The 11,464-nt window shown below is 39.8% G+C and overlaps 1 protein-coding gene across 2 annotated transcripts in view; it reads left to right on the plus strand.

The window, feature by feature from the left end:
• Positions 1 to 668: 668 nt before the first annotated feature.
• Positions 669 to 11,464, plus strand: part of prickle1b (prickle homolog 1b) — a 75,115-nt gene continuing 64,319 nt past the window's right edge. Inside the window, exon 1 of one of the 2 annotated variants that reach the window (XM_005915568.2) lies at positions 669 to 689. The gene's annotated coding sequence lies outside the window, so the exon portion shown is untranslated. The remainder of the gene's footprint in view (positions 690 to 11,464) is intronic. The other variant, XM_005915565.3, reaches the window with a different exon arrangement.

Genomic DNA, 11,464 nt, shown 5'->3' on the forward strand with positions numbered 1-11,464 from the left:
ATGCTCTTAATGTGACTTTCTCTTCCTCTCTCATTAATCTAAACGCATTCCTCTCTGACAGACAGACTGGAGGGGGGGGGGGATCGCTCTAAAGGAGGCCCAAATGTGTATATTTGTCTGAGAGAATATGACCTGCAGATAAATGACAGCACAGCTTTTTCACTCCCACTTACAGGTTAACCAGAAAACAATTTCTCTTCACCATCATAAATCTGCCATGACAATGAGGTGCTGAACGTTGTTTCAAAGGCAGACAAATTAACTTAATATTTTAATGATAGTTCAAACATTGATGGTTATAATTCTTTAGGATATGAAAAAGTACATTTTCTTTTTTCCCACCTCAGCTGTCAGCATATCAAAAATGATGGTGAAAAATTAAGAAATGACTTTAACCTTTTCTTGGTGTGTCTGCATAATATTATAATTACAGACCATATATATCCTACGAAGTCGTGATGCACTTAATAGAGGACGTCCTGGGTCTTGGGTGTCTTCTTTTAGCAAAAATGCAGGAAATTATTAACAACAACAACAACAAAAAAAAGTACAACTGGAAGACTGAGCTCATCCTTAAATACCAGCTGGTTGATGCACAGATTAATAACAGGTGTGTCAGCTGACGCACAGAAAGCAGTGGACTCCACCTAACCACAGGGGACCTGTCAATTGTCTCCAGGAAACAGCAGGTAAGCAAAATCAACAACATAAATAAACATTGTCAGGCTGAAAAAGTAAAACTATCAGAGAGATGGCCAATTAAAAAAAGATGGTAACTTCTTTTTAATAAAGAATTCTGCGATAAAGATATATTTCCATGGTTAAGTAAAACGCCTTCACATCTAACAAAATCAGCAACGCTCTTGGGGAGAATCACCATCAAATGTCAACACAGAGGATTTACTAGAAGGTGAAAACCACTCTTTAAATTTAAAGATTAAAGCTCCAGTAAATTATTCTTGGGAGAATAAAACCATAATGAAATTACCTTGAGGCAACAGTTGTCTCAAGGTGTGTTACACTGTAAACCCTACACTATTCTGAAGAAACCCCCAACAATCTAACTCCCCCTTTGAGAAAGAACAACAAAAGCAACAGTGGGAAGGAAAAAGTCTCTTTTAACAGGAAGAAACCTCCAGGAGAACCAGGCTCAGCAAAGGGCAGCCATCTGCCTGATGAAATATAATATTCTTCAACAACTGTTGACCTGATCTCAGACCAGTAGAGTGTGCTTTTCAGTTATGGGAGACAAACTGAAGACAGAGAGACCCACATACAAGCAGCAACTAACGGCAGCCATTGACACCAAAAGAATTTCAGCTGGAAAATGAAAACAAACTTTATATTTAAAATTGTTAGTTTGTCCAATTACATTTGAACTTATGGAAATGAGGTACTATGAATAAAAATGGCTAAAAACAATTAACACAATACTTCTGTAAAATCCCCGAGGAACTGCTTGTTGTTTTATGTCATATTGCCCTCCATTAAACACTCTCTTGGTGACTCTTGGTGAAAGGTCGGCCAAGTTTAGTTTTACGCTGCGATAAATTGAAGCCATGGATATAATCCCAAATCCCTGGATTTAATATCTCTCTTGTTTGCTGTGTTAGTGTTACTTTTTTCCAAAGTGGTAAAGAGCTTTTGGTAATTTCTGATGGACTTTTGAATTTTTTTTTTTCTATTTCATTTTTCTGTTACATTTCAAGTAATGTTTAATAGGGGGTTTTTTTTCTTGTTATTTTTGTTTTTTAGGGATGCAAATGCAGGCAAAAAGTTATCAAAATCTTTCGCCTTTTTGCCTGAAAAGCAGGGGCAGGCAGTGAACAATAAAACAGACTTGCTCTTGGCTACTTGCATGTTTCCATCTGTCAGATCATAGTGAGAATCTCTTTTTCCCCCAATATTTCTTCCTATTTTGAACAGCGTCTTTAGCAAGAATGACTCATATGAGAACTGAACTTTTGGAGCTAGCTTCAAATGGCGATTCAAGACACTCCAGGCTTGAATGGCCTGCATTTTTTTTGGCTAGTTGTTTTCAGTTTGATTCTTAGTTTGCTTACTGTTTAGTTTTTCACCCTTTGTGTATTTCCTTTGTATTTATTCCCAGTTAAAAGTGATGTTTGCTTTTGTACTCAGTTTAGTCTTTTAGGTTTTATAGTTATAGTTCTGCACTTTCCTCATGTTCCCTTTGTATCAGTGTTGGGTGTTCCTGTTAGTTTAAATTATTTTTGAAGCCTTTGTCTCACGTGTTCAGTTATACTTTCCCCAGTCTCGATGCCTTGATTGTTTACACCCGTATGTTCACCTTCCCCAAGTGTCTCTGTGTGTATTTATACCCTCAGTTTGTTTCTGTTCTTTGTCATGTCATACTGTGTATCCTGTACTGTTACTTCTTCCATCCAGGTAGGAAACGTACACCTGGAAGCTTTATTATTACTCTTATTTATTATTGTGAACACCAGTAGTTTACCAGTTTCCCATGTCAATCTGTTGATTAGTTGCTGATATTTCTCACTCAGTCCCATTCATGTGCTAAAGATAAGTCTGTAGGAGTTCATCGTCTGGTGATGATGGTGTTAGGATATTTCTATCTAAACAAAGTATTTCTACAGCTGATCATTAAACAGCTAAATGTGATGACCACATTTAAACCTCTGTGTTTGAAACTGTAATTGGTGTCTCTTAAGTAAGATGCAGCCTTTGTACAGTCGCTTAACTCAGAATCAATATGGCAGAAATGGAAATATTGTAGCACAGATGATGCTCCCAAAGCTTAAAGGAAGGCATCTAATGTGAAAAACATTAAGTCATTTGTCAGCAGTGGAAAAATAGATGGGCAATTTGGATAAAGGCTGCATTGAATGAGAAAAACATTTTCATGGTCTCCTCTAAATGTCACATTGTGGCTTCAGTTGCAGTTTGTCATCCTACTGTAGTCTGAGACCGTCCCTCTGAAATCATGTCACTTAATTCTTTTTCCGGCTCCTTTGTTTTCGCTCTTTTATCCGACATCTCTTCCTCGCTGCTTCTTAGAATTAACCTCTCTGTATTTACTGCACATCTGTATTTCTTTTTTTTATATATTGCTTTGTTGTCCTCCTGTAGTTCTACTGAGCAGCCGTTGGCCCTTTGTCCCATGTTCTTAAAGTACTAATCATAATGCCATGGGATCGTGCACCATGAATTCACATCAACTCAATGCATGAGGCTATATGCACTTCATCAGAAGGGAGCTGGGCTGCTAAGTATATTTTATGACATTTCCCCCAGCTGATTCCAAGATCAACTTGTCTACATGAGGAGATGGTGATCTGCTACACTATATCTACCACAATTGCACTCAGACGAAGAGCATCTGAAAATGGAGTCAAAACTGAAGCTCCTCATGGTGCAGTCAAATATAATGGCTGAGATTTAGGCCTATATTCAGTGTATAAAGGGTTAGGGATGAACAGAGAGTATACTATTTGTCTTCAATAAAGACTCTGTTGGTCTTCATTTTTCATTAGATGTGGAGGTCTCTGAAGTTTTAGGTATGGGATGTTACACTCACTCAACAAGCACAGAAAAAGTGAAATAGTAACCAGGTACTATCTAGAGGAGTGGCTGGCTGGGTTCTGTTTTGATTTTAATGAATTTATTCTGCTTTTTTTTTTTTTTTTTTAAAAAAGAAAGAAGAAGAGTTATATCTGTGCCTTTATGTTGTTCTACCTTAAGGTCTGATAATCCACTTGTCAACTAGGCACAACTTCCAGAGTGGGGTCGCCATGACAGCTGCTGGGTCTATGTGTGTGATGTGTGACATTCCTGCCATATCAGTCGTAATCACGCAGACTACGAGACGCACACACAGAGAAGGAGAGAGAGTGGAGAAGAGGTTAAAGAAGGAAGTAAAATTTTAATTTGAAAGTCACAAGCTTGAACCCCAAAACAACCAGTGTGTCCATACTACCATGTATGGTTGTTTTTTTTTGTTTTGTTTTTTTAAAGGGAAGGGGGGGCAGTGATTTAAGGTGCTGGCACAGTCGTTAGCACTGTTAAAAGAAGATTCTGGATTTGAATGTTCTGGCTTGCTACGTGGAGTTTGCATATTCTGCCCGTGCTCACACGGGCACTCTCTGAGTACTCAGAGACACTTGTCCCACACTCCAAGGACATGCATGTTAGATTGACAGGTGTTGAGCGTGATTAGTTATCTCTCTCTCCCTCTCTCTGTTAGGGCTGTGATAAATAGTTCCCACCTCTCCCTCATAGCCTTTAACTCGCTCACAGCTCTGATGGAAAGAAAGAGCTTTTCTTTCAAAGGTGCAATGTTCTTTAAATTAAACCATTAAAAAAAAAAAGTGTTTAAAAACTGCAGTTCCACAATTGGGCATTTGAGGCTGGCTAAAAAAAATTGGGCCAATCCCTTTAGAGCCCAATCTATAAGGGGGTTGTCCAACTTGATAGGCATACAGGCCTAGAGACCTTCTGGGAAACTCTTGTTTCTAGGGAAAAATGCACATTCCCTTACAGGTTGCCAAGTGTTTGGTGGAGGTTCCTGACTGCTTCCAGGTAAAATTTGTTCCAAACAGGGTGCTCCACCAAAAATCTTGTTTTCGGTTTGGTCACCAGGAGATTGCTGCAGCTGCCGGTGGTTGGCATGGAAGGTCCCAACTGTCTGCAACTACATGCAAACCACTAACTGAGCAGTAGTGAAACTTGGGAAAGTGTGACGCAAACTGGAAACATTTGCTTTCAAAGTAAAAGTTGTAGCATCAAAAGCCACAGTGATAAGGTGTAACTTTTAATTTTTAAACCCTCTGTGCTCTACACATTTGGAGAAATGGTAATAGGCAACAAATTACATATTTTCTAGTATAATTTAAGGGTTAGAGTTAGGATGATTGTTAAGGTGATTACTTGGCCTTTAGAAGGTGAAACTGATTGCACTAGAAAACTAAAAATTTGTGGTCCTTTTGCCTAGTAAGTACATTTTGGACTGTTTAGTTTAACATGCCTGCCTTAAGAGAAACCAAAATGGTACCGGCCATAATGCCATACATGAGATTTCAGAAAAATAGTGCTCAAACCAGTGAGTGACATCATGGTTGTACATCCATTTTTTACAAACTGTGGTTGTTGCCCATTTTCAACAAAACTAGTCCATTCCAACCAAACCAAACCCATCTTTATTCCTTAAAAACCCTCTTGATCTTCATAATTAACTGTCTCAACATAGCCAGAAATCTCATGTGCTTCTTAAAACAATTATGGGCTTCTGCTTCATTAAAGTAAAACTGTGTTTCAATGTACCAAGCACAATCCTGTTTGATTAAGGTTTGGCTATAAAAAAAACAACTGATCGAGCCAATCAAACAGGAGAAAACAGGATCTCAGAACACTGGAGATAATGTCTGTTTTATCATTCACAGCAGAGACACAAACACACACACGTTTGTAAACCCACACACTTCTCAGTGGTCAGATTTATGACATCCTCCAACATAACAGATGACAAATGGTGCATAGTTGTGTGAGTAGGAAGATGAATGATGTAGCTATAAAATAACACACCGAAGATGCTGCTGGCATTTTAGTCTGTCTTACCCAGCCCCGCTATGTGCCTGCTGCCAGGTCAGATGCTGCATTTTTTTTGTTGTACCACTATCACTTTATGTGTTTCAGTGTTTATGGTTCATGGTGTTCAGTTTGCTGGCTCATTAGCTCCAGACAAAAGGTTTTTGGTTTTTTTTGGGTTTTTTATTTGTACACAACAGCCTTTGTTGATAGATTTGATGAGCTATTGTTAGAAGCAAAGCCAAGTAATTTGTAATTCAGTTTGTTTAATTACACTGCATAATAAAAAACATGTATAACAACATGCAAGAGCTTGACAACGCTGATCTGATTACAGTCAAACCTGTCTTCATAATCCAGCAGATTTGTGTCCTCGGTGGAATTAAGCTCATCTTTTGTACTTTCTACCATGGATCTCTTTATTGATTTAAAGTGCTCCTTTGTATCCAGCTCACTTTTACTGCTCTGTCATATAAAAACTACATCCTCCTTCCATTGGATGGATAACCACCTCTTAAATCAAAGCCATAAAAAGCTCTTATTTCTTGTTTTTTCCACTCAACTCTTTCCTTTCTACCTCATCTGTTTTTTTTTCTTATTCTTTTGCTCTAAAAGATCATTTTATCCACATTCCTCTATATCATTCTCACCCTTTTAATACGTTTTGCTCAAAAGCTTCTGAAATTTAATGTGCACTGCTGACTAAAAGGGAGAATTACTGCTCACCAAAGTGTTGTGCAATGAGCTTTTCCACACTTACTCAGAAAACCAGCGAGAGGTCTGGGCTAAGGCAAGAAGCATTTTCACAACTCTTTCCTGCGAATCATGGCTCTTGAAAAAACATACACTTTGGTCACCCAGCTGATGTGCCAGAATCACATTTTAGGACAAAACATACAGAATCATATTTTTCTTCTCTTTTATAACAGTTTGGACATTCATTTATCAGTAAGAATGTGTAAAAGTAGGTCATGTATAATACATAACAAGCAGATTTCCAGTAGTCACTTTGCAACAACAGAGTTTACACATCCCACGAGCATCTGTTTAACACTGCAGATTAAAAAAAGAGGCGGCTGGTGGACGCAAGGCTGAACTTGGTGTTCACACTGCAAGCAACACCATTATCAAGTCAGAGAAAGTCCATTCACTTCCCACTTCAACTCAGCCAACGTGTGGACGACAAACAAATTCATCAGAAGTAATGGAAATGCGCAAACTAAACTTTCTGTGACGTCTTCCTTTCAGAAAATAATCTGATTTCCAAACTTGGATGCTTCTCATTTAGTCTGATTTTGTTTGTTGAAGGCAAATGTCCGGTTAATGTTTAATTTCTATGTCTTTGCTAATTATTTAATATTATAACAACTCGAGGGTCATCTTGTTTATGTTAGAACCTTTCTAATCCAGCAATTGCAGAGCCACAACCCAGTGTACTCATACTACCAGTCCCAAGCTTGGATAAATAGCAAACATGATATCAGAAAGGGCGTTTGTCATAAAATCTTTGCAGATCATAAGACTCAGTTACACATTAGATTGATTGGGGTCAGGTTAACAGGAGTGTGGAGGTGAGAGTAGAGACCTTAAATCCAGGGACTTTGACTGGTAAAGGGAGAGAGAGATGGATATGTGATATGATGGAAAGATGGAAGGTAAACTGGTGTACTCTTTATGCAGGAGACCACGTGGAATGGAAGCAAGCTCAGAAGCATTGAAGGTAGATTCAAACTGTTTTGCCATGGTGTAGATAGAAAGAGAAATGAACTAGAGCAGTGGTCCCCAACCTTTTTTGCGCCATGGACTGGTTTATGTCCAACAATATTTTCACGGACCGGCCTTTAAGGTGTCGCGGGTAAATGCAGCAAAAGAAGATTTATTCATAACACACGGGAAACCGAGTTAACGATAAAAACACACACAAAAAAAACTATAAAAACCCTGAAAACCATAAATTTTACACTTGAGCCTCAGCTCTCGTGGCCAGTAACCAAATGACTCACAAACCAGTACCGGTCCGTGACCCGGGGGTTGGGGACCGCTGAACTAGAGGCGATTTTAAAGAAAAATCATGTGGATGGTGTTGTGGAGGTAAAGAGAGTCTGAGACAGGATCCTAAGTTTAAAGCTGGACACTGAACAACTGATGCTGAACATTGGATGTCAGCTAGAAGAGAGAGAGAGGAATTCTGACGTAAGTTAGAAATGGTAGTGGTTGAATTGGTAGAGAGTATCTGGAGTGGTGATTGGAGAAAGCTTCAATATAGATGAAGGAAACAGAGGTGACGAGCAGGTGTTGGGTAGTTGTGTTGTTAAGCACTACTACTAGATTTTACAAAAAGGGTGGGAATGGCTGTTGTGAACACACATATTTTAAGAGTGAAGAACATGGGGTGACATAAGAACGGAGGAAACTGCAGAGGGGTTGACTATGCTAAAAGAGATAGGAGACTGCAAGGTGGTGGCAGGGGAGAATATAACTTGGCAGCATTGAATAGTAGTCTTTAGGCTAATTTTGAAAATCAAGAAGGGGGAGCAAGTGAAGGCAGAGGCAAGGATTAAATGGCAGATGCTGAGGAAGGAAGAATGTTGCAGGGAGGAGTTGAGACAGGCTTTGGGTGGTAGTGAAGTGTTACCAGATGAGTGGGAAAGTACAGCTGAAGTGGTGAGGGGAAACTGCCAATAAGGTGTTTGGTGTATCCTCTGGACTGAGGAACGAAGATGAGGAGATTTGGTGGTTTGCAGTGGTGATGGACAGGACAGATGAGGTGTATGATGACTACGATGACTTTGCAGATGACATGGTTATCTGGAGTAAGAGTAGGCAGCAGTATGCACTGGAGAGAAGAAGGGTGAAAGTCAGTAGAAGTGGAAGACAGAACATGTGCGTGAATAAGAAGGAAACAGGTGGAAAGGTGAACATGTAAGGTGTAGATAGTGAAAGGTAGCGAAGAAGACAATGCAGGGAGGGTTGAGTGTGTGGATGAGTATCGGCAGAGATTTTTGACAGAAGGATTGCAGAAGCAGAGCTGAAGATGCCGAGGTTTTCATTGGGCGTAACCAAGGTTGGATAGGAGTCAAAATCAGTACATCATTGGAAGGACCAATGAGCTCATGCCACAGCAAGGTGCCCATCGTCCCTCCAAAATTCGCAAGAACCGCTGCTCCTCTTACAATATTCAGCCGTACATCCAAAAGAAAACATATCACTTGGTTTCCATATGTCACACATTACAGTACAATGTGAGTTACGAAGAAATGTGAGCGAGACAAGCAACTGCATAATTTCTATTTTGGATTATAACTGCTAAAATGGATCCAACTATAAAACTGCAGCTGATTTTAACAGTTATAGTAGCCCAGGGATCGTTTTACACAGCACTAATCAAATGTAGCTTGAATTTTTCAACATGTCTAATTTCTCAGACTGTACATATTTGTACCATGCACGCACTCTGAGATTAAAGATTAAAGATTTAGCATTTGTTGAAAGCCCAATCTCCTTGGGCATTTCTGAGTCAGTGTGAGTGATTTAGTGTCGAGTGTGGAGAGGAAAAAGCTTGTCGGCGAGATAGCATCAGTTCTACCTGCAGACTTCGAGCCCATCAGCATTATTTCATTATCTCTCCCTCTGTCTCTTTTTTTTTCTCTCTCTCTCTGTTTCTCCCTTTAACATTAACCTTTTATATGATAGATACTTTGTTTGCCTCCCCTTTCTGGCTCTCCCTTAGTCTCCCTCCCTCCATCTTCTACATCCCAAGTAACAAACCAGACATTTCTCACTCTCACAATTATTCAGTGTAGGGTCAAACTGGTCCTTCTGCCCACGGTTTCATTTCACCTCTTGGGAAGGAACGATGAGCTCTTGAATGCATTTGCAGTCTTGCACACAGGCAATGTTTCCCACTTAGCTCTATAGCTCTTTGTAGGTATGACCTTTCTCAAGCAATATCCTCACTGACTCAGACTGCTGCTAATAGTTCACATTTGGGGCGTTTACAGCAGTTCAGTGTTATGTTGTTAGCTCTAACAAACTAAACATTTATTTGTGAATTTCCTTTATTTTGTACTATTGAGACGAGCTCCATTTCCTGAAGTATGTGACAATAAATAAGAGCGGAAGAAACTTTTTTTTGTCATTCAGTGCAAACTAACTTTCCTCCGATACATTGTTTGACAAGGCAGCTGAATCACACTGACCTGGCTGAGGTTAGCGAGCATGTAATTAACTGAAAAGAGAGTTGCTGGACATTCCCTATCAACAAATCACAGACATAATGGCTACATTAGTAGCATCTTAAACACGGAGATAGGAGACATAGGGCTGCATTTGTCTGGAATGCAGCAACAGCCCAGATAAGGAGACGCTTTGGACGAGTTACAAAGAGAGCCCAGGCTGAGCACTAATCATATCTGTGTCCTTCTCTCCCTTCTTTCCCACACCAGGCTCCTTATTTCTCTGTGCCATTCGTCACATCCTACGCTCTTACTTCAGTCTTTCTTCTGTCATCTCCTCCGCTTTAATTCTTTATACATCCTTAATGTGTTGAACTGAGTGTTGGTCTCCCACTCTCGATGCAGCTGAGAGAGCAGCAAGCAATGCCCTGTGATACCCCAGCTCACAGTGTGAATCCAACTGTAGGAGCAGGCTTCACCATTGATGTGAGTTATATCCTTGTTTCTGCCCACATACTGCCCACTGTCTTCACTCTAATCACGCTGAAATGCAAAGGTATGGCAACTAATAGCTGCCCACTCACTCAGATAAACATACAATCACAGATGAATAATATTGTACTTTGATGTGCAAGATTACCTGAGCTATAGATCAACAGATTATGTCACAGAGAGGCTACTTCATTCTTCCTTCTTCATTTTTCTTTCTATCTCTGGCTTTTAATCTGCGTTTAATTATCTCACTTTTTTCCCCTCCTTTTTTTTTTTTTTTTAAATCTTCCACAGGTAATTCTGAGGTCAGCGCCCGGTATGCAGTGCCTGAGCGGCACTGGATAATCGTGTGTAGGTACACCTAGAAGTACATGAACTTGTGGGTCTGTACCCACAGCTGGAGTCTGCACATTGTGTTGGGGGGAAAACATTAGCAAATCCTACCTAAGCAGACCACATCCTCTTCACCCTAAAGCCATGTAGGTAATGAGATGGGAGGTTATGGGCGGGATGGGAGGCACTTCTGAGTGGAGCAGCTCTAGATGTCGTGGGTAAACATCCGTGGGAACAAGATGCTTAATTGATGTCATTTAAATTTTATTTGCAATATAGCACACAATACTTTAGCACCAGTGGAAACACTAATTTGCATTTGAGTGGGTGAGTGTGCAGCCGCGAGCTGTAATCTGACTGCAAGCACAAAGATTAGAAAGGAATTTTGCATGCAGCTACTGTCGTGTGCATAAGTGACCACAGTTTAAATGTTTCCTTGAAGTTCAAAAAGAGATTTTCAGATTTTTCTCTCAGTGTTATCTTTCATTGTCCAATTTTAGCACACTATTCAAAGCCCACTCTAACCTTATGTGGTCAGCCACTTCATAGATGAGTTGCTGTGGCTTCTAAATGCTTCCACTTTGCATTAATACCACTTGCGGTTAATTGTGGAATATCAAGGAAGGAAAAGAACTTCACACACTAGCTTGTTGCAATGCTAGCATACAATGAATTCAGTGAGCAATTCTTATACAAATGTTTGTAAAGGCAGACCTCATGGCTAGATGCTTGATTTTTAATTTATTTTACCTGAAACAATCAGACTGAAAACACCTGAATTCAAAGATTAAGTGTGGCCTAATATTTGTGTCCATGTAGTGTATTTAACACACACACACACACACACACACACACACACACACACACACACACACACACACACACACACACACACACACACA

This window comes from Haplochromis burtoni, unplaced genomic scaffold (genome assembly GCF_018398535.1).
Source record: "Haplochromis burtoni strain Fernald_Lab_line unplaced genomic scaffold, NCSU_Asbu1 Contig_14, whole genome shotgun sequence".
Classification (NCBI taxonomy): Eukaryota; Metazoa; Chordata; class Actinopteri; order Cichliformes; family Cichlidae; genus Haplochromis; species Haplochromis burtoni.